General features: G+C 36.6%; 1 long non-coding RNA gene across 1 annotated transcript; it reads right to left on the reverse strand.

Moving 5' to 3' along the window:
- Window positions 1-18967: 18967 nt before the first annotated feature.
- LOC149616324 (uncharacterized) lies at window positions 18968-20280 on the reverse strand. The gene is made up of 2 exons (XR_016375887.1): window positions 20140-20280; window positions 18968-20053 (listed from the first exon to the last, which is right to left on the reverse strand). It is a non-coding gene; the product is annotated as an uncharacterized LOC149616324 (long non-coding RNA).
- Window positions 20281-23245: the final 2965 nt, after the last annotated feature.

The raw sequence follows: 23245 nt of genomic DNA on the forward strand, positions 1-23245 counted from the left end.
CCTTTCTACACCGTCCTGTAATGCTATTCTCTGTATGATTTTAAGGTATCTCCATGTCTGCTTATGTCATACTAAAGAACTAGTTTTAATTGAGATATGGTTTACATTGCAAAAGGTACCAATTAAGCTACGACGCGGTTCTACAGCAAGGGTGTTTTGCATTGGTTATTAAGGTACTGAGTTAAAACAATAGTACATTTTAATACCATAAACGAGGTATTACAACAGTTTTTTGCACAGTTTCGTATCTGGTAATTAGTTAAAATGAAGCAGTACTACTAAAGCATCATAAAATGCTGATCCTAACATTTCCGCGTAAAGTATACACGAATATAGCTTGACTGTTTCATATATTTTCTATTTAGCACATATTTTAAGTGATATTGTTACGAAAAAAGAATTACATATTACGTAAGGTGCATCGGAGGAAACACGTGATTTCTTACTAATCTTGTCAACAACCTTTCTCTCCAGAGTTCGGAAGTGAAATGACTCTACAGTTTACAAAATTCCCTTTTGGCCACCCAACAGGTATATATTATATGACATTAAGGGGGAGGAGGAGGTCGAACTTGGGACATAACAAAAGAATTCATCCCCATCTGTTTTTATTTATACGTAAACACTTTCAGACGTGTCTAGATTTTTTGAGATAGGGTGGGGGGGCAGGGCCATTTGATTCCAGGCATTGTTATCAATAGAATTTATTTTTCTTTAAGTGGACCTCCAAGCAGGTGGTTTAGCACCTTAAAAGGGGGCTTGGTCGACCCTGTTGTATTGTTAACAATGGAATCTGAGTGATTTATGACTCACACCAACGTGTTAAGACATTCCATCGGCTTTTTACGTAACCACGTTCAGACGGGTCTATGGCCATAAAAAGGGGCGGAACTTGAACAAAAGAATTTATTTGGTCAATTCTTTAATTGGACCACCCACCAGGTGGTTTATTACCTTAAAGGGGGAACCAGTTGTATTGTTAGGAATATAATTTATTTTCGGATTTATTGCTTTAATTGGTGACTCACTCTACCACCAAACATTTGATTCTAGGTGTTTGCCCCCCCCCAAGGGCATTATCTGGACAAGTCTCAACAAGTTATGTCTTGGTCGCGTTAACAGAAACGCAATATATCATTAAACTGAAGCATTGACTATACTATATTTATCAAAATTATCGGCAACGTAATCAAAAATTTGTGGAAAATGTAAAACGGTATTGAAAGAAGCATCATTCACGACGCATTTCGTGTTAGAAGTAAAAAACTACCGAAACGTTTTTGATCATTTGTGTTACTTTTTATCGAAACAAAATTGATCATTTGAATTTCCTAAAATCCCATAGGAATACATGTAAAAACGAATAGCCCACCGAAACGAAATCAGTCATCTCGATTACATTTAACCGAAACTAAAAGCGTCAATTGAAAAACATTTCATATTGTTAAAAACGTGTCGATAAAATTGCACAGCATTTATCAAAATTACTCTATGTTTCACCAAAAAACTTTTGATTTAGCAAAATTTCACCAATTATTTTCTATTTAAATAAAAATTTATCGCCTATTGAATCCGCCCCCCCCCCTCTTCGCAGAAAATAGTATAGCAATCTTTTACTATAACAAAGACTAAGCTAATTAAGTATTTCTTAGGAAACGTCAATCAATTCGAGCACGAGACCAAAGTATATGTTTACAATGCCAAATCATTTACATAGTTTCACACTAGAATTTCACTGCTATTTACACTGTTCTAGGGAAAAACACAGCTTTTAACTAACACCTTTAGAAAAGACATACATCCCTATATACTAAAACAGAATATAGCACCAACGAAAAGTTCAAAGTTCAACACAAAGTGCTATTTAGCTAATGTCAGTGCATGAATCTTGGATTTCTAGCAATAGAAGGAAATATTGTACCCAACATTTTTCTAACATATAAAAATGCTTATTTGGGTTTCCTAAATTCCCAAAGAATTGCATACAAAGTTTGAAAAGGTACTGACTTCAGTTAATCCAACTCACTTTGTTTCTTTAGTTGCCTTAAAATTTTATGATATATAATAATGTACCCAACGCATTTAGTGTTAGAAGTAAAAAACAATCAAAACGTTTTTGATCATTGGTGTTACTTTTTATCGAAACAAAATAGATCATTTAGAATTTCTAAAATCCCATAGGAATACATGGTGAATTGAATAAACCACCGACACGAAATCAGTCCTCTAGATTACATTCTACCAACACGAAAAACGTCGTTTGAAAAACATTTCAAATTGTTAAAAACGTTGAGTTAAATTCTACTAAGATTTATCAAAATTACTCTATGTTTCACAAAAAAACGTTTAATTTAACACCGATTAAGAATTTAGGATACATACCTTAACGGTGCATACTCAACCCAAGGGATGAAGGGGATCAATAAATATCTTGAGGGCATAATAAAATGATTGTAAAAATAACTCACTCTTACACGCTGAAGGGTCCGTTACCATTAGGTACGGGAGGTTGTTACACACTCCCCATCCCCATTGTATGTTGTGAGTTGTTATGAAGTCAAGTACACAAAGGTTGTCAAGAATACGCAAGATCTTGGAGATGAACCCCCTAAAAGCTATTTTTTGTACTATTTATTTTATTGATCTTGGGAATGCTGGAATACCTTTATCTTTGGTTTCAGAACTTTGACATAAAAATACGTTTACAGTCTAACACTGCAATAGTTAAGGACAATAAATATTTCGTAATAGCTTTGTAAGAAATTTAGTATAAAAACCCCTGACTAAATAGAGTCGAGTATCATTATTCGAGAAGACCTTAAACTTACAAGATGGAAAATGGCAAAAGGAAGATAGTTGTGACTAACGAACGTAAAATTAACGGGAGATTCCATATATCTAAAGAGTTGTTCTTAACAACTGGATTTGGAAACGGTACGCTGGATCCCGAAGTTCGGCTATGTAGGAAACAATCTTTAAAAAGCTTCGCCATTTCCACTAGTACATGGGAAAAGCTGATTCCACGTTTACCCGTATTAGCGGGTTGGACTGCCGCCCACGAAACTAACAATTTTGAAATCGTGTTAAACGATAACCCCAATGAAAAGACAACGGTTGTGGCATACCATAACACATGTCACATTAAAGACATGTTAAAGGAGGAGTCTATTGTTTTGAACAGTATGGAGACAATGGCCCTGAATCGCATTTCGGGAGCTGTAAAGGAGCATCTTATTAAGATAAGCGACCATGAAATTGTGTTTACATACATGGCAGATATACTCATAGAGTTTTATAACGCCATCTATGATAATTTATACGGGGATTATGAACGCATACCGTGCTTGGATGGTCAACCCGAGAAATTTGACGCCGTGGTTGGGTACTTCACGAACTTTATAACGTCTTACCAGGTCGTGACGAAATTCAACAATGTTCTTCAAGAAGAAAATCTTGAAAACTATTTTTATAATTATAATTTATTTTCTGTAATTTCGGGTCAAATAACATACTTAAAAACCCGTATGCATTTACTAACTCATTTTTAATTTTATTTGTATTTAATTTTATGTTTAAAATAAATTGAATTGAACCGAAAAACGGTTATATATTTTCTAAATACATATCCCTTACAAAAATCTTCTTAAGAACTCTTAAGAAAATTCCTTGGGAAATTTCTTTGGAAATCCTTAAGGCGTTCTTTAGAAAATTGGGGAATATTGGCCCCTTTTTCTTTGGAAATTACTTTGGAAATATCTTTGGAATTTTCTTGGGAAATATCTTTGGAATTTTCTTGGGAAATATCTTTGGAGTTTTCTTGGGAAATATCTTTGGAATTTTCTTGGGAAATATCTTTGGAATTTTCTTGGGAAATATCTTTGGAATTTACTTGGGAAATGTCTTTGGAATTTACTTGGGAAATATCTTTGGAATTTTCTTGGGAAATGTCTTTGGAATTTACTTGGGAAATGTCTTTGGAATTTTCGTGGGAAATGTCTATGGAATTTTCTTGAGAAATATATAGGGAAGATTATGGGTTAATTCATTTAGTCACTTGAAACGAGGATAGTTCTCACATGGAAAACCATATCCCAATACAGGGAGTGTAGTTCTTATATGCTGAACTACACCCCTTACAGCGAGGGAAGTTCTCGCATGCAGTGTGAAAATGCTTATAAAGTCAGACATTTAATCGACTTAAAAACATCCGTAAACGGCAGGAAGCTTTAAACCTGTCCAATTGCATGGGGTACTAAGTGGGTTTTGGAGGCTTTAATGGCCAAGCAGTAGATACAGACGTTGTTGTTAAATTTAATAATGTATATTCACTGAGAGTTTTTCGAGTATCAGAAACGCGTTTAACCTAATTTTCTCTACAATATTTTTTAAAAAACATTTATTTTGGACTCTAATTACGCTCGAAATAAAGCTAAAACATGCCATAAGAGAATTAAGCAAAAATTCCGACTGACAGCTTAGATATTCCCTGTAAATCTAAACATAACGATTTTAATTACTCTTATTTTACTTTTAATCTATTTCATCCTTTACAAAAACACCTCACGGATTATTAAAGGCAAAAAAAGATAGAAAAAGAAAACAATAGGTAAATATAACATTCCATTTCAGCGCTTGCTGAGTCTTATAGCTACGGGACAAGCCTTCGTGAAACGTTTTTATTTTTTTTAACCATCAAGTTAATGTCTATCTAGGAAAACTTTAGCTAAACAATTAGGGTAAAAATATTGTTTAGATAATTATATGTAAAGCATAATTGCAATATATCTGGCCCTTTGAAATTCATCTCTAAAATTCTAAACTAATTTCGTTAGAAAATAAACCCTAGACCTTCTTTTGAAATTTATCTCTTGAATTCCAAACGAATTTCATTGGAAAATAATCCCAAGAAGTTCTTTGGAAATTTATCTCTAGAATGCCTAAAGAATTTCTTTAGAAAATAGTCCGAAGACATTCTTTGGAAATTTATCTCTAGAATTCCTAAAGAATTTCTTTAGAAAATAATCCCACGACATTCTTTGGAAATTAATCTTTAGAATTTCTAATGAATTTCTTTAGAAAATAATCCCTAGACCTTCTTAAGAAATTTATCTCTAGAATCCCTAAAGAATTTCTTTAGAAAATAATCCCAAGACATTCTTTCGAAATTTGTCTCAAGAATTCTTTAGGAAATTCCAAGGAAGTCTTTGGAAATAGTTTCTTTAGAAAATTATCCCAAGGGCTCCGTAGGGTTCCAAAGAAATTCCTTTAGAACTCTTAAGAAGATTTTTGTAAGGGATCATACATTTTTAAGCTATCTTTTTCCCTTTTACTATTTAAGCCTATGAAATTAGAGTTTAGAAAAATAAACTAAACTTTGAAAGGTAAAAATATAAGCTTAATTTAAATAAAGAAAAGTATATAAGGTCAAATCAGAATTTATTTTTTCAAAAAATTTACAATTTTTTAAAAAAATTTAAAAAAATATTTTTTTAACATTTTTTTTTAGCCCCCCCCTACCCCCCCCCCCGCCGCCTCACGGTCGGCTGAGGATCTGCACTAGTGCCGAGAACCCATGGAATAGTACGTCATCCCAGTTCTCGAACACTAGTGCAGCAGGCGCCGGCACCTCCAAAAAACGTACCCGGCGGTACAAGGCCAACTGCCCTAGCTCGAGGGTTACACTAAGGAAGAGAGAGAGAGTAAAATTAGTTATTACTTGTTAATATTATGTATAAGAAACGTATTTAGCTTACCGGAACCCTCGGCAGTTAAAGGCTAGGAGGCTGTAATAAAAATTATAAAATTTGGTTTAAAAATTTAGTTTAAAATATCTACGGAATAAAACCTTTTAAAAATACTTACTCATCAGGGATGAAGATCGAATGATTATAAATGACCTGCCGAACCTGATTCAGCAGGTCATTTAAATAATCAGCATCCCCAATGACCTCCGAAAGTACCACCAGGTACAATTGGACTTGGTAAACGAGGCTACGAATAAATAGAAATTATAATTTCGCGTTATATTACCCCAAAGATAAAAGGTTCACTTACAAGTCACTATTGACATTTAAGTCAGCCTCTCCCGGCCGAGGCATGGTTTGCCACGGATAGTGTATGGCCGGAAGAGGTTGATAATAGTGTTGAGGTTCGGGCGTCGGCTGTGGGGTAGGGGGAAGTGATGGACTCGGTGGTGGCGATGCCCTTACAAAAATCTTCTTAAGAACTCTTAAGAAAATTCCTTGGGAAATTTCTTTGGAAATCCTTAAGGCGTTCTTTAGGAAATTGGGGAATATTGGCCTCTTTTTCTTTGGAAATTACTTTGGAAATATCTTTGGAATTTTCTTGGGAAATATCTTTGGAATTTCCTTGCGAAATATCTTTGGAATTTTCTTGGGAAATATCTTTGGAATTTTCTTGGGAAATATCTTTGGAATTTTCTTGGGAAATATCTTTGGAATTTTCTTGGGAAATATCTTTGGAATTTTCTTGGGAAATATCTTTGGAATTTTCTTGGGAAATATCTTTGGAATGTTCTTGGGAAATATCTTTGGAATTTCCTTGGGAAATATCTTTGGAATTTTCTTGGGAAATATCTTTGGAATTTTCTTGGGAAATATCTTTGGAATTATCTTGGGAAATATCTTTGGAATTCTCTTGGGAAATATCTTTGGAATGTTCTTGGGAAATATCTTTGGAATGTTCTTGGGAAATATCTTTGGAATTTTCTTGGGAAATATATAGAGAAGTGGGTAAATTAATTTAGCCACTTGAAACGAGGATAGTTCTTACATGCAGAACCATATCCCAATACAGGAAGTGTAGTTCTTATACGCTGAACTACACCCCTTATAGAGAGGGAAGTTCTCGCATGCAGAGTGAAGTTGCTTTAAAAGTCAGACATTTAATCGACGTATTAAAAACATCCGTAAACGGCAGAAAGTTTTAAACCTTGTGCAATTGTATGGGGTACTAAGTGGGTTTTGGAGGCTTTAACGGCCAAGCAGTAGATACAGACGTCGTTGTTAAATTTAATAATGTATATTCACTGAGAGTTTTTCGAGTATCAGAAACGCGTTTAACCTAATTTCCTCTACAATGTTTTTAAAAAAATATTTATTTTGGACTCTTAATTACGCTCGAAATAAAGATAAAACATGCCATAAGAGAATTAAGCAAAACTTCCGACTGACAGCTTAGATTCCCTGTAAATCTAAACATAACGATTTTAATTACTCTTATTTTACTTTTAATCTATTTTATCCTTTACATAAACACCTCACGGATTATTGAAGGCAAAAAAATATAATAAAAAAATGGGTAAATGTAACATTCCATTTCAGCGCTTGCCTAGCCTTAGCTACGGGACAAGCCTTCGTGAAACGTTTTTAATTTTTTTAACCATCAAGTTAATGTCTATCTAGGAAAACTTTAGCTAAACAATTTGGGTAAAAATATTTTGAGATAATTATATGTAAAACATAATTGCAATATATCTGGCCCTTTGAAATTAATCTCTTGAATTCCAAACGAATTTCGTTGGAAGATAAACCCTAGATCTTCTCTGGAAAACCAACCCTAGAGCTTCATTGGACATTTATCTCAATAATGCTAACGAATTTCTTTTGGAAATAAACCATGGACCTTCTTTGTAAATTGATCTCAAGAATTCTAAAGAATTTCGTTGGAAAATATTCCCTAGACATTCTTTGGAAATTTATCTCAAGCATTTCTAAAGAACTTCTTTGGAAAACAACCCCTAGACCTACTTTGGAAATTTATCCCTAGAATTCCTAAATAATTTCGTTACAAAATAATACCAAGAAATTCTTTGGAAATTTATCTCTAGACTTCCAAAAGAATTTCTTTAGAAAGTAATCCCAAGACATTCTTTGGAAATTTATCTCTAGAATTCCTAAAGAATTTCTTTCGAAAATAATCCCAAGACCCTCTTAGGAAATTTATCTCTAGAATTCCTAAAGAATTTCTTTAGAAAATAGTCCCTAGACCTTCTTAGGAAATTCATCTTTAGAATTCCTAAAGAATTTCTTTAGAAAATAGTCCCAAGACATTCTTTGGAAATTTATCTCCAGAATTCCTAAAGAATTTCTTTAGAAAATAATCCCTAGACCTTCTTAGGAAATTTATCTTTAGAATTCCTAACGAATTTCTTTAGAAAATAATCCCAAGACGTTCTTTGGAAATTTATCTCTAGAATACCTAAAGAATTTCTTTAGAAAATAATCCCTAGACCTTCTTAGGAAATTTATCTTTAGAATTCCTAAAGAATTTCTTTAGAAAATAATCCCTAGACCTTCTTAGGAAATTTATCTTTAGAATTCCTAAAGATTTTCTTTAGAAAATAATCCCAAGCCATTCTTTGGAAATTTATCTCAAGAATTCTTTAGGAAATTCCATGGAAGTCTTTGGAAATAGTTTCTTTGGAAAATGATCCCAAGGGCTCCGTAGGGTTCCAAAGAAATTCCTTTAGAACTCTTAAGAAGATTTTTGTAAGGGGGTGGCGGCGTTGATAACGCTGGGCTGTCCGGTCGCCGCTGCGGCCCGACGACGCACTGAGGGCGTCGGCGGTCGGGTTCTGGTGTCCCGGAACTGTACGACCCCTGTGAGTCGGAGAACTCACAGGGGGAGTACGGAGTGTCCACTCCGTGGACGTAGCTGTAGAGAAAGATTTTCTAAGTCTTCTCTTAAAAAGATAACTTTTTAAAAAAGTTTTTTTCTTACCCTGTTGAAGAAAGGTCCATGGGTTGTTGCTGCTGGTTCATTTTTGACTTTGGCTTGAGAGAAAGTGGTGCCTTTGGAGGCTCGACCTCTTCATTTTATACTTTTTACTAGGGTCAAGGCGTGTTCGAGATCAAACACGACACTCCAAGATGGTTAGCATGTACAAGGGTAAAAATTTTCGCGGGAAAATTGGTCCGAAGCCTTGCTATTGGACTATTTTTCAGGTGTCTTTCTTTTTGGATATATTTGGAAAAACTCCCTTCAACATTTCTTTGATCATCCGTCTTTGGTTTAACAGTACAAGCTTCTTTAACCGTATTTACAGTCTCGAATAGTAACAATCCACGTTAAAAGCTTATAGAGGTTACTATAGTGGAAGGCAGGATGATGTCCTTAGTTTTGAAAATGATTTCAACGCGTTCATGGCGTCTTACGGCCCTTTTTAACTAGTGTTAGTTCTATTGTGATATATTTCTTCATGAAGGGGCTTGGTCGGGGAGAGGGGGGGGCTATGTTCATTGTTTGGTATTCTATTTTAGGATCTTTTAGTACAATTCATGTAAAAACATCTTCGCTTCCGATCCCGTGCTTACCTAACAGGCGGATACCATAAAATTCCTATTGTAGAAGTCTAAAAATTGCTCCTACGGTGTTATTATTCCTCAGTATGCAACAGTGTTGGGGAATAAATTCGATAACAAGCTAACGCCATTAGGGAAGGCCATATAAACAATTTAAAAATTGTAAGATATATACGGACTCAGTTGTATCCTACTACAAACGCTACAGGGCCATACAAATATCGAAGCAACAGGCCTGGGGGTGGATGTTTTGTCAACGCAAGGTTCCACTCCTAAATTAGAATGAGTTCAACGCGTTCATGGCGTCCTACGACCCTTTACAACTAGTAAAAATTCTATTGTGATATATTTTTTTCTTGAAGAGGCTTGGTCGGGGAGGGGGGGGCTATGTTCACTGTTTGGTATTCTATTTTAGGATCTTTTAGTACAATGCATGTAAAAACATCGCCGCTTCCAATCCCGAGATTACCTAACAGGCGGATACCATAAAATTCTTCTTTTGGAGTTCTAAAAAGTTTTCCTTTATAGCGTTATTTTTCCGCAGTATGCAACCGTGTTGGAGAATAAATTCGATAACAAGCTAACGCCATTAGGGAAGGCTATATAAACATTTAAAAAATGTAAGATATATACGGAATCAGTTGTATCTTACTACACGCGCTACAGGACCATACAAATCTAGAAGCAACAGGCCTGGGGGTGGATGTTTTGTCAACGCAAGGTTCAATTCGGTTTACCTTTGATGTTTGGTCGATAGTAAGTTTCTTCAGCTCTTGCAACCCCTCCCCTTTTTTTCAATTGGAAACTTATAAAAGATAACACCTAGTTCTGTACACCATCTGTACACCATAAGCAACAATTTTTTTGAATCAATTACTATGCCACCGACCAAAGCGAAAATAATATTTTACATCTTCTGTAATTCCATAAATATGCAAGAAAACAAGAAGGCAGGTACTGTGGACCGGGTTTTCCCGGTCTCCTCTTTTTACCTGTCAATATTTGACTGACTGTGTAGGCTTATAGTTTTGTAAGATTATAACAAAGGATGCTTTTGTAGGAATAAAATTTATAAAGACCGTAATATAAAGTAAAATATTACTTTCTTTAAAAGTATAAGTTCTAATAAAAAAAGTCATTTTTTTCAATTTTCATTTTAAATTGCATTTGATTTAACCTATAGTAATTTCTTCTATCTTCGTAAGGAATGGGTTTCCAGGCTAATAAAATGCAGTTTGCATCCAAAACACTGCACTATATCGTCGGTATGTAACGAATACTATTTCGATTGGCATTGTCTCTTTTTCAAAAGTTTAGAAATTTAGCCTCTTAAGGAATTAAATATGTTATATTTAAATGCCTAGTTACTACCGGGCTGATTATTGCCTATTCCGTTAACACGTTCATGCAATGGCTTTGGGGGTTGGTCGAACCATTTGTTATCATTGGAATTTATTTTGTGATTTATTGCTCACACAAATGTGTTATATCCAAGTTTATGTCATGGAGCAGGCCGACTTCTCGCCTACACAATCATATTCAGGACCGTGAGAAACTATAGGGTCATAGGTTAGCTTAAGGTAGAGTTGAAAGTAACTTTTTGAAAAGTGTACAATGTGAAGATATCAAAGGATACTACCATAGTTGAGAATCTCTAGAAACGCTTTACACACCATGTTTTTTATTTATTACCCCAATAAAATTAAGTATTTACGGTGTTTGTAACAAAATTCTATTTATAGGCCACTCTTTTGGCGACATTGTTTTTGACATAAAGCAAATCCATCGTTCTTTTGATCTAAACTATTAACAGGCATGGGTCCGAAAATGCATAGTGAGAAAAACATCTGATAAGCAATAAATCAGGCTATTGTTGAACGATTGAATAATGTGGGCGTGTCTATTAAGAAATTTCGTTAGCTTAAGGTAGCATTTTTTTTGAAAAATTTACAATGGTTTTTATGACCTGTTAGAAAAATTCGGAACGCTATTATTTAACAGACGTGAGGATAACAAAGGGTATTTTCTCATTTGAGAATCTCTATAAATACTTTACATACCATGTTTTTTATTTATTATCCCAATAAAATTAGGTATTTACGGTGTTTGTAAGAATATTCCTTGAGAGTAAAACATCTGATGACTGATAAGCAATAAGGGCTATTGTTAAATGATTGAGGAATTTGCGCGTTTTTATTATGAAATTTAGTATAAAAGGGGCTAAGGAAATGATCAAAATACACAGTCGATCTTCAAACACCGAAAGATAAACATGGATCCTGAAACTCTCCGTACAACTTTGAACGAACTGACTATAAATAGACCCTGGCCGTTACGTTTAATATACGAGTTTTATTTCTACCTATGCGCCTATCTGCGAATAGATCCAGTGCACGGACCTCAGATTCTGCCACAATTCGTAGTACAAGGTGACTTAAATGTTAGTCAAGCTTGCCTCGACTTACTCGAATATATGAAAACAGTTGCTCGAACACCCGAGGACTGTAATAACCTAGAACAATTGGAAAACCTAAGGAATCTAATTCCGAGTCCCTTAATAACTGAATACTCAGATCGTATGGCGAAACGACAAGAAGAAATTGAACGGGTTATACAAGAAGAAGAAACACTAATCGCCGACTTCAACAGCTCACAATATGACAAAGAGATATCCGAGTTTTTAGACCGAACGGATCAAGGACCACCCGTAGAAGAGACACTATTGAACGATACCTTAGAGAGGGAGAACGGTTCTGAAGAGGCGCTTTCTGACGATGAAATCGATGTACAATGGGGAGGAGGAGAAACGGACCCGCCCATACCTATTGACACCGTATCCTCTTGCGAGATACTAGGACAAAGTGAGAGATTTTACAAACATTTTAACATGTATGGTCGGGAGGTGGTTCTCAGAATTACTGAAGATCCCGTCGCTAGTGTATGTACCGTAACCAAATGTGTTCTTAGTAAGTACAGGCCTACAGATTACGTTCAAATTACTTTAAAGAGTGTGGCAACTATTTGTAGGTCCGAACTAGAATTATCTTTTAGAAGAGCAGATCAAGTCGACCCTAATATTCTTTTTGACCAGCTTAGTGTTATGTTATATGATGACGAAATGGAATCATTTTTCCTGGGTCCTATTAAACTGATTTTTAGCATTGTACGAAGACCCTCACGTTACCCCGAGGTATTAAACCTTTTAATCTATTTTGCAAAGATAGACGTGGTATTGTACGTATAGTTAATTCAGATAACATCTGTCTTGCCCGAGCTCTTTGTGTAGCTATATCTCATAGAAATTATGCTAATGATACAACCGGAGACAAGATTATAAAGACCCATTACCAATCATTATCTACATATAGAGATGAGAACAAAATGCAGCAAGAAGCTGCTTTAGAACTATGTCTTAAGGCAGGAGTAAGGGCTAGTGATTGTGGGACGGTTGAATCTTTTCAAAAGTTCAAAGTTTATTTAAATAAATATTCGATTTTCGTCTACAAATTCGAAAACAGCGTCCCTGTTTTGATTTTAGGTGAAAACGATCCCGATGATACTAGGCCCCGCCTCTTTTTATTGAATGAAAATAACCATTATAACGTTATTACAAGATTAAGACCACTTTTTAATCATGACCGATTCTGCGAAAAATGTCTCGTACCCTATTGGCGAATACAGTCGCATAAATGTAATGACTTTTGTTTTAGTTGCATGAGACCCACTATATGCCAAGGCCCCAAGATAGCTTGTGAATCTTGTTTACGAAAGTTCTTAGGCGACGATTGCTATCAAAGCCACTTAGCATCTTCCAGCAGTAAAAAGCCGCTATGTGAGCGTCTTTTTCACTGTAAAGACTGCTTAAATATTATTGATTTTTCCCGAAGAACTGAGGTGCATACGTGTGGGGATATATATTGTCAGATCTGTAAGAAATATCAACCTAGCAATCACTTATGTTATATCCAGGTTATCAAAGATAAACCCCTGAAAGTGCTATCCGTTAAAAAGCCTAGACCTAATCAGCCCAACCTTATGTATATTTTCTTTGATATAGAATGTATACAAACTAAGGTTTGTCAGGAAAAGTTAGGAGCCTATGAACACCAGGCTATCCTGTTAGTCAGTATAACAGTGTGTGAGTTTTGTATAGATGAAACATCCCTAAATTTTAACTGTATTATGTGTAGTCAGTTTGGTAAGCGTAAACAGCAATTTTCAGGCGGAAATCCTATAGCTTTATTTTTAGATTATTTAATGCAATTGCATGCCGTTAAGAACGTCATCATACTGTCTCACTATGGCAGTAATTATGATAATCAGTTACTAATTAGAGAAATCATTAATCGAGATGAAAAATTCGTTCCATCTTTGAAAATTAACGGAACTCGAATTTTAGAAATGAAATTGTTTAACTTGTTATTTCTGGATTCTTATAATTTCATCCCTGTAGCCTTAGCAAAGTTTCCCGCTACTTTTGGTATACCTGATGCAGTCAAAGGGTATTTCCCCCATTTTTTATTCAATGTAATAGAACACAATTTTGATGTAAATAGACAGAATGAAACCAACTATGCTATAGAGACTAATCTGCCCCCTATCGAAGCTTATGGTTGTCAATATTTTACAAGGAAGAATTTAGATGCCTTCTTAAAATGGCATAACGCAGAAGATTGTAAAGGTAAAGGTTTCGACTTCTTGAAGGAACTCAATTATTATTGTGAGAACGACACGGTTTTACTATTCCTAGGTTGTTTAACTTTTCGTACCCTACTGCTTAAAGTAACAGGCGTTGATCCATTTAATTGCGGCGCAATTACTCTTCCTGGCGTGTGCTCTCACGTGTTTCGCCGAAATTATCTTAAACCCGATACTATAGGCATCATACCGGCAAATTATTATAGACTTAGTGAAAATCAGTCAATGGGTGCTATAGAATGGCTTGAGTGGACCGCACACAAACGAAATATATCTATCAAATCATCCTTTAGAGGTAAAGAAACCAGAATACAAAAACTCAAAGTAGACGGTTTTTGTGAAATCAACAAGGAAATATTCGAATACTGGGGGTGTTTCTATCATGGGTGCAAAATACACTTTCCTTTAAACAGAAACAAGGCTTTGCATGGAGACCCTGCTCAGACTTTGAACTCTAGATATTTTAGTAGCATGAACGTGTTATCCAAATTTGAATCCCTCAATTATATAGTAAATATCAAATGGGAATGCGAATGGCAGAAAGAAAAAGCGAATAAACCCGAAATAACAGAGTTTTTAAACCATAATGATATTAAGCCTAAAATAGTAAAAAGATTAGACCCCCGTGATGCATTCTTCGGAGGCAGATGTTGTGCCACGAAATTATACCATAAAACAACAGGATCAGAGCGTATTCATTACGTGGATTTCACAAGTTTATACCCTTTCATTAACAAAACCACCAAGATACCTATAGGCCACCCTGAAATAATATTAGACAACTTTCCCAACATATTTTCGTTTGATGGACTTCTTAAATGTGACATCTTACCGGCGCAAAACCTCATTCATCCCGTTCTGCCGGCTCGTATTAATGGAAAATTAACGTTTCCATTATGTTACACCTGCTGCAAAACCCAATTTCAAGATGATTGTGAACATACTCCAGAACAAAGAGAATTGCGAGGTACATGGGTAGTCGATGAGTTACGCCATGCAGTAGAGAATGGTTACACAATCACGCGAATGTACAAGGCTTGGTCATACAAAGTCACACAGTACGATCCCAAAACAAAACAGGGTGGACTGTTTAAAGATTATGTTAATACCTTTTTAGAGTATAAAACCCTAGCTAGTGGCTTTCCTGCAGATTGCCAGACTCTAGAAGATAAGGAGAACTACGTTAAAAACTTCAAAGACGAAGAGGGCGTCGAACTGGATATCACAAGAATAGAGAAAAATGAAGGTCTCAGATGCCTTAGCAAACTTATGCTCAACTCTTTTTGGGGTAAATTTGGCCAGAAAACAAGACACACCTCTACCGAATTAATCAAAGATGCCAACAAATTGTACGGATTAATATTAAATCCAGACTTGGAGGTGAAAAGTTTATTAACAATCAACGAAAACACAGTACTAGTAAAGTACGAACACATTCTCGAAAACGAGATTGTGCACAAACACACAAACGTAGTCATCGCTTGTTTTACTACGACTATGGCCCGATTACATTTACTAAAACATCTTGAAAAGGTCGGTGACCTTTGTTTTTATTATGACACGGATAGTTTACTATACCTCTCGCCAGACGGCGCTCATTTGCTACCCACAGGCGATTATTTGGGGCAACTTAAAAATGAGTTAGAACCTTATGGACAAGATGCGTATATTTGTGAATGGGAGAGTGCTGGACCAAAGAACTATTCTATGGACATTCTCGACCCTAAAACGGGCAAAAAAACCAACATTATTAAAGTTAAAGGATTTTATTTAAACGCCTATACAGAAAATTATATAAATTTTGAAACAATGAAGAAACTACTGGGGGTAAACAATGAAGGTGAACCTCAAATGAACACGATTCAAGTCCCTATTGGCCCTCAAATCAGACGTCTGCAAGATCACACACTGATCACGATCAACCAGACCAAAACATATCAGGTCGTAGTGGATAAAGTTAGAGTTCTACCTGATTATAAAACTACCCCATACGGTTATATTAAATAGAATCTTTGACATTTTCCACATAAGTTACTTGTACATATTTTAGATACCCAGTATCAGTATTTTAATAGGTATCTCAAGTATTATTTATAGTAATATTAACGTATTTTAACTATTAACATGTAACAATATTTTAACGAATATACAGTGTTTTTTGGTACTGTTTTTGCATCTAGTAAGCTTTTTTTAATTAGTATATATTAGCACTATAGTTTAAAAATTAGTATACTGTTTTGTATAAGTGTAATTTTTATTTTTTTGATGATAATTATAGTAACGTTTTTTAGTAATATTTCGATATTTTCATCCGTAATCGTATATCAGTATTTTAACGTGTATAGCGCGTCAGGAAAAATATATTTTGGGACCGTCCATAAACTACGTCACGAAAAAAAGCATTTTCTGACCCCCCCGTCCCCCCAGATCACGCTTCGTCACGCTTTTCTCAGACCCCTCCCCTAAAAACCACGTCACATTTCTTAAACCCCCCCCCCACCGCACTATGATTTGTCTTAATTTACAAATTTAATTTGATCAATTTCTTGAGTGATATGCCGCCCTCCCTGAAATATTTTGCTCGGCTGAAAATTCAAGTTCTCTTCCGTTTAAAGCTTTTTCACTCTGATTGACTTTTAGAATTTTAATGTCTGGATGTGCTTTTTATAAGATTCAAAAAAGTTCCATAAAGCTTAGTTAAAGGGGAACACTTTTTAGGTTTCGACACTGTCACCGAAAACAGACTAATCGAGCTTGAGATTTAGAAAATTTGCCAAAGAATCGAAACCATTTCAATCGGCAGGGGATTTGATTCATCCTCACAAATAATAGGGGCGAATAAACAGAGATATAAGAGAGTTTACGCTATTTATTTTAAATGCGCTATTTTAATTGGATTTATAAAGGTTCAATAGTAGATAATTGGTTAAATTTTTTTACTATTTAAGCGATGATGGAATAACAATTTTGGTAAATTATTGTAACGGTGGACTATGGAATGTTGTCTTTCTTCTTCTATAACGTTAGAGAGCCAATCGGCCTCTTACTGACTTCGTAACAAAATCAATGCTAAATGTGACGTCACGCATCGAAGAACCCCTCCCTCACCCTTGTCACGGACCGTCACAAATTTAGAAACCCCCTCCCCCCCATAAGAGTGTGACGTAGTTTATGGACGGTCCCTTTTTCGTCAATCCTGTGAACATTTTAGTTTAATAACTAGCCTCATATTTGTACTAAAATCGTATAATAACCATTGTAGCTTTTAAACCATATTAAAAGTAGTATTGCTATATTTTTTATGATGGTATATGGGTATATATGTACTTAATGATCTCGCATGTCGTAATATTGTTCTATTTTTATATGATGTATGCTATGTAACCCGTATTTTCTGATGTTTTTTTAGGAATATTTCGCGTTTTTACTCGAGTAATTGTACTTATTCTCCAAATTCGTATTAAAACTAATGTGAATCAAATTTTATTTATGATGTTTTAGTAGTACTGCTTCATTTTAGCTTCTAATCAACTACCAAACTGTGCAAAAAACTGTTGTAATACCTCGTTTATGGTATTAAAATGTACTATTGTTTTAACTCAGTACCATAATAACCAATGCAAAACACCCTTGCTGTAGAACCGCGTCGTAGCTTAATTGGTACCTTTTGCAATGTAAACCATATCTCAATTAAAACTAGTTCTTTAGTATGACATAAGCAGACATGGAGATACCTTAAAATCATACAGAGAATAGCATTACAGGACGGTGTAGAAAGGGTCTACTGAACCTATATAAATCATCCACTAAATGTATACAATATCCTACAATACCACTATGGGCACTACATACCTTTACCATCGCCAAGTCACGTCACGTCAGATCAATACACTAAAATATAAATTCAAATTTCGCGCCATCACCTTAATAATCAACTAAATCTCCCGCCACAACTAGGGGGGCGTTACAAATCAAATTTACCGCCAACAATATCACGTGATGTCATCAATTTCACCCCCCCCTAGCAATCCCCCCCCTACCCTCCGGCGCACCACCGCCTACAGAGAAGAACGAAGAGTGGGAGGTAATAAACCCCCTCCTCCTCACAGGACCACCGTATACCGAGAATCTCATCGGTATACGGTGGTCTATACTCTCTGGCGTAAGTTGTGTTCTATTTTTTCGGTCGTGTTCGGCGTTACGCCGGTGTTTCAGCCAATCCCCAGTAGCACTGCCGACGTAGGGCCTACATGGTCGGCTTTGTGTGTTACCGACGAGTTGGTAAAAAGTCACTAATAAGTCGGGAGAGTAATGGTTTGAAAGTCGAAATGTCCGCCTGGAGGGACGATGGCCCGCCGGTTTTCCTACTGTTTTGAGGCTACTATAAAACGACTGTTGGCCGACTATATCTCGGCGTCATTATGCCTACCTAAAGCCGCGCCCAATCCGACGATTTCGCGGCTTTTTAGTATAGGAACGGTAAATCGTCGGTAAAGGGCTGGTAGAGTAAGGGTTTGAGGTTCGAAACGTCCGCCCGGCGGGACGACGGCCCGCCGGTTTTCAGACTGTTATGAGGCGACTATAAAACGACTGTTGGCCGACTATAGGTTGGCGTCATTATGCCTACCTAAAGCCGGGCTCAATCCGACGATTTCGCGGCTTTTTAGTATAGGAACGGTAAATCGTCGGTAAAGGGATGGTAGAGTAAGGGTTTGAGAATCGAAATGTCCGCCCGGTGGGACGACGGCCCACTGGTTTACCGACTGTTACGACACGAATGAAATAGGACCCTCATCCAACACGTTTGAGAGTCGACTTAACCGCCTGTCAGCAAGAGGTCCGACGCTTTTGCGACGATCAAACCTTAACTCGAGGCCCGACGGTTTTGCGACGATCAAGCCTTAACTCGAGGCTTCATTCGCTTATAGTAAAGGATACTGATACCAAGTATTGAAATTTCTTTAATACATTTTCAATGAAAATCACTTTAGAATTTGTACTTTGAATATTTCAAGTAACATACAGGTTGAGCATCAATTATAGCAATTTCAAATATTAAACAATGTATTCGATATTACACGACTAGTCGAATGGAAATATTAGCTGCCTAGCTAATTGGTTTTAACCAAAAGTAAAATTTTTCAGGGCGAGTATAATATTTACATCAAGTAAAGCATTTATTAATATTCATTGTTAATATCTTCGATGTGGCCAGTTACTGTCTCTTAAATTACAAAAATCTTAATGAAAAGTATACAGGGTTGCCACGGAATTTTCAGAACAAAATTCCCGGACTTTTCCAGGTTTTCCCTGACCTTTTTCTCAGATTTTCCCAGACCTTTTAGGGCGGTAGGGTAAATTTTTACAGCACGTTTTAAGTGCTTATAATTAAATAAACTCTCTACATTAAGTTTTCCAATGTATTTGTTGCACCAAAATGAATAAGAATCATTTTAACTATAAATAACAGTCTTAAGAGCTTTTTTGAAGGCATTTACTTTATAAAAACAATTCTAGACATTTTTAAGGATTGCTCATGGAGTTTTCTGTGTTAAGAGAGGATAAGGAGAAACTTTCATTACTCTTTCAATAAAAACTTTTACCCACTAAAATCAAGTTCCCAGAATTTGCTAAATTTTTTAAAATTTCCCGACTTTTCCCTGACCTTTTGGCCCATTTTTAAATTCCCTGACTTTTCCAGGATATCCAGGCACTGTGGCAACCTTGATATACACTTACAGGTTTTCTTAAGGAAAAAGAAAAACATACAGTTCTAAAGGGTATTATTTCACACATTTTTCTCTTAAAATGTTTGAAACCGCAAAAAATTCTGTAACTAAAACAAATTGAGATCTATTTTGGAATTCAGTATTATTTTCACAACCAAAAATCTTTAATATATAAGGTTTTTGATTTTCAAGCGCCCCAAAGCACTTGCTTCTTTTATATTCAAACAAAGAAACGGAAGGTATACATAAACGTTTAAGTTTTGGTTTCACTTTATAGGGGTGTGGTTCCCAGCAGATGAGAAGCTAGGTAAAAAAGCAAAGGCTTATGCATAAAACTGGCTCTAAAAAGTAGATAAATTTATAATTCAATAACAAAATTCAAACCTTACGTGACAAACGAAGACGTTTCTAGTTTATATAGTGTGACAAAGAACCTTAGCGATGAAATTAACAGTTAGCAAGCCTAGAACTAATCATTTTCGACCACAAAAATCTCGTTAAAACATTCTGACGACCCAGCCGCGTCAGAGATACTGGAAAGGCTAACTTGTTTTCGCACTAGCAGCGCCCTCTTCGATGATGACGTGAATGGCGTTACCTTAGTTACGCCAAAGAGGGTAGAAAGAGGGGGAGTAGAAGCTAGCGGCTTTGGCAAGGCATTTTGGGTGTTCTCGCTTTTCTTTTTTATTTATTGGTTATATTTTCCGCCTAATATCCGGTTGACGGTATTTCAACCAATAAGAGGGCTGAGCAAGATGCGCGCGCACACCGGAAGCTTAGAGGTAAACTTTCAAAGCGAGAACACTCCAGCCAAGCCTTCTACTCTCCCTCTTTCTACCCTCTTTGGTTTCGCCAATAGAACAGAGGCGTCTCACCTGACCCGAGAAATTACAGGAGGGAAAATTCAAACAAGAAAATCAGATGTGTTATCTTGCTTTGCAGTTTTTTTGTAACGTTATGTTTCTAGTGTTGCCAAAAATATAGTATTATCAACTTCTGCTTGTGGGTCGAAATATAGTATAAGTTAAATATATAACCAAAAAAAATTTGGTGGCATATGCGGAATAGTAAAAGTCAAAAGAACCGTCCCACGGAAAAAGGCCTATACAACAACTTCGTTTTTCATTTTACTCTTTTATAACGTGACCATACCGACTAGCGGGAAGGAGTTGGTAATCAATTGGCAAAAGTGGGTTACGTGTTTAGGACGGTAGGCAAGCCTACATCAAACCACCACAGTTCCAACAGTCGGATAAATGTCGGTTACTAAACGGCCTAAGCATAACTTTGCTTTTAATTTTACTCTTCTTAAACGTCACAATACCGACTAGCGCGAGAGAGTCGGTAATCAATTGGCAAAAAATAAGTTGAAATTCTCTAGACGGTAGGCAAGCCTACTTTAAACCATCTCTGTTCCAACTGTCAGATAGATGTCGGCATTGCCAACTAAAAGAAGTAGTCGCCTTCATGAGTCGGAAAAGTATCGAAATAAGCATGTTACAGCTGACTGGACCGTAAACCGACTATTCGACCTTTAACCGACTGTTATGCGGAAGGCTTGTGCTACTGGGGATGAAATTATAGCACTGACCACGTCATAAATTTCAAGAGCGCACGCACACGCGAGATCGATTGATAGCCGCCATTTGTTTGTGGTTGACCAAGGCTTATCGGAAACATACCACCAAGAAAGAAAAATTAAACTAACGGAAGTAAAAAGAGATAAGATGTTAATAAGGAAGACATTACCGAGAAACAGAAAATATCCCTTCTTGTACGATCTAAGCGACAAGGGGACAAAGATACCAATTCAGAGTGTGAAATAGATGTTGTGGAAACAACTCAAATCTGTCACGTGACCCAAAAATATCTACCGCCAAACAGAAAATTCAGTCGTAGTGTGAACGGTCTACCGCCGAACGCCGGCGTAAGTTAAAATTTTTACCGTTGGCTGTGTGATTTCCGCCGGTTTTTTTCGGTCGAGTGGGAATCTAGCTTTACCTCAAATTGAAGACGTCGAATTTCGTCCCCGTCTTTATGCACAACCTCTCCCGCTATGATGCTCATCTCATCATGGACAAAATTGGACCTTTTAAGAATGAGGAAATTAAATGTATCCCGACGAATTCGGAGACATACATTTCATTTTCCTTGGGTAACCTGCGGTTTCTAGACTCTATCAGGTTTATGCCAGCCTCGCTCGACTCTCTCGTTTCCAACTTGGCCAATGGAGGTGCGGACAAGTTTAAATGCTTGAACTCTGTCTTCAAACCGGACGAAGTGACGCATCTACTGAGAAAACAAGTTTACCCATACGACTACTTTGACTGCGTGGAGAAACTTAACGAGACGGAGTTACCACCGAAAGAGGCTTTTTTCAACTCTTTGACCGATGAAAAGGTTAGTGACGAGGATTATTCTCAAGCTGAAACGGTTTGGGAAAAATTCCGAGTCGCTAACCTCGGCGAATACCATGATTTATAAGTAAAGACGGACGTTTTACTCTTGGCGGATGTATTCGAAAATTTTCGAGCCATGTGCTTGGAATATTACAAGCTAGACTGCGCTCACGCCTTTACCGGTCCCGGTTTTGCTTGGCAGAGCGCTTTACATATGACTGAGGTTAAACTGGAACTATTATTAGACCCTGATATGCATCTTTTTATCGAGAAAGGTATCAGAGGAGGGGTTTCTCTAATAACACACAGGTTGGCCGAGGCCAATAACCAACATCATCCTGAAACCTACGACGATACGAAACCAAGCTCCTACATCACCTACCTGGACTGTAACAATCTTTACGGCACAGTAATGTGTCACCACCTACCTATGAGGGGTTTCCGATGGTTGGAACCAAGTCAAGATTTCACCAAAGACGTTGTTTGTAACCATCCTGACGATGACACTCAGGGTTTCATTCTAGAGGTAGACCTCGAGTACCCGGAGAGTTTACACGAAGATCATAATTGCCTACCCCTGGCCCCTGAAAGACGGGTTGTTACCCCCGGCGAGCTATCTCCATATTCAATAGATCAATTGAACAAACTGAAACTTAAAATTAAAGACAGTCTTCCCAAATTAGTTCCTACTCTTCATAGCAGAGAAAAATACGTGCTCCATTATCGAAATCTCAAGTTCTACATCGCTAAGGGTATGAAATTAGGGAAGGTTCACCGTATTCTCACGTTTGAACAAGGTGCTTGGTTGAAACCTTTTATCGAGTTTAATACGGAGAAGCGGAAGATGGCCGCTAACACGTTTGAGAATGACTTCCTCAAGTTGTGCAACAACTCTGTGTTTGGAAAAACAATGGAGAATCTGAGGAACAGGATAAACTTCGATCTTGTACAGACCCGGGAGATGGCAATCAAGAAGGCGAGTTCCCCTGCGTTTGAGAGGTTTACCATCTTCAAGAATGAGTTAGTTGGAATTCACCAACTGAAGAAATCCCTGACCCTCGACCGACCGATTTACACAGGCTTCGCCATTTTGGAC

Source organism: Phalangium opilio, unplaced genomic scaffold, assembly GCF_054372755.1.
Source record: "Phalangium opilio isolate 3A_F unplaced genomic scaffold, DU_Popi_V2 ptg000217l_1, whole genome shotgun sequence".
Taxonomy (NCBI): Eukaryota; Metazoa; Arthropoda; class Arachnida; order Opiliones; family Phalangiidae; genus Phalangium; species Phalangium opilio.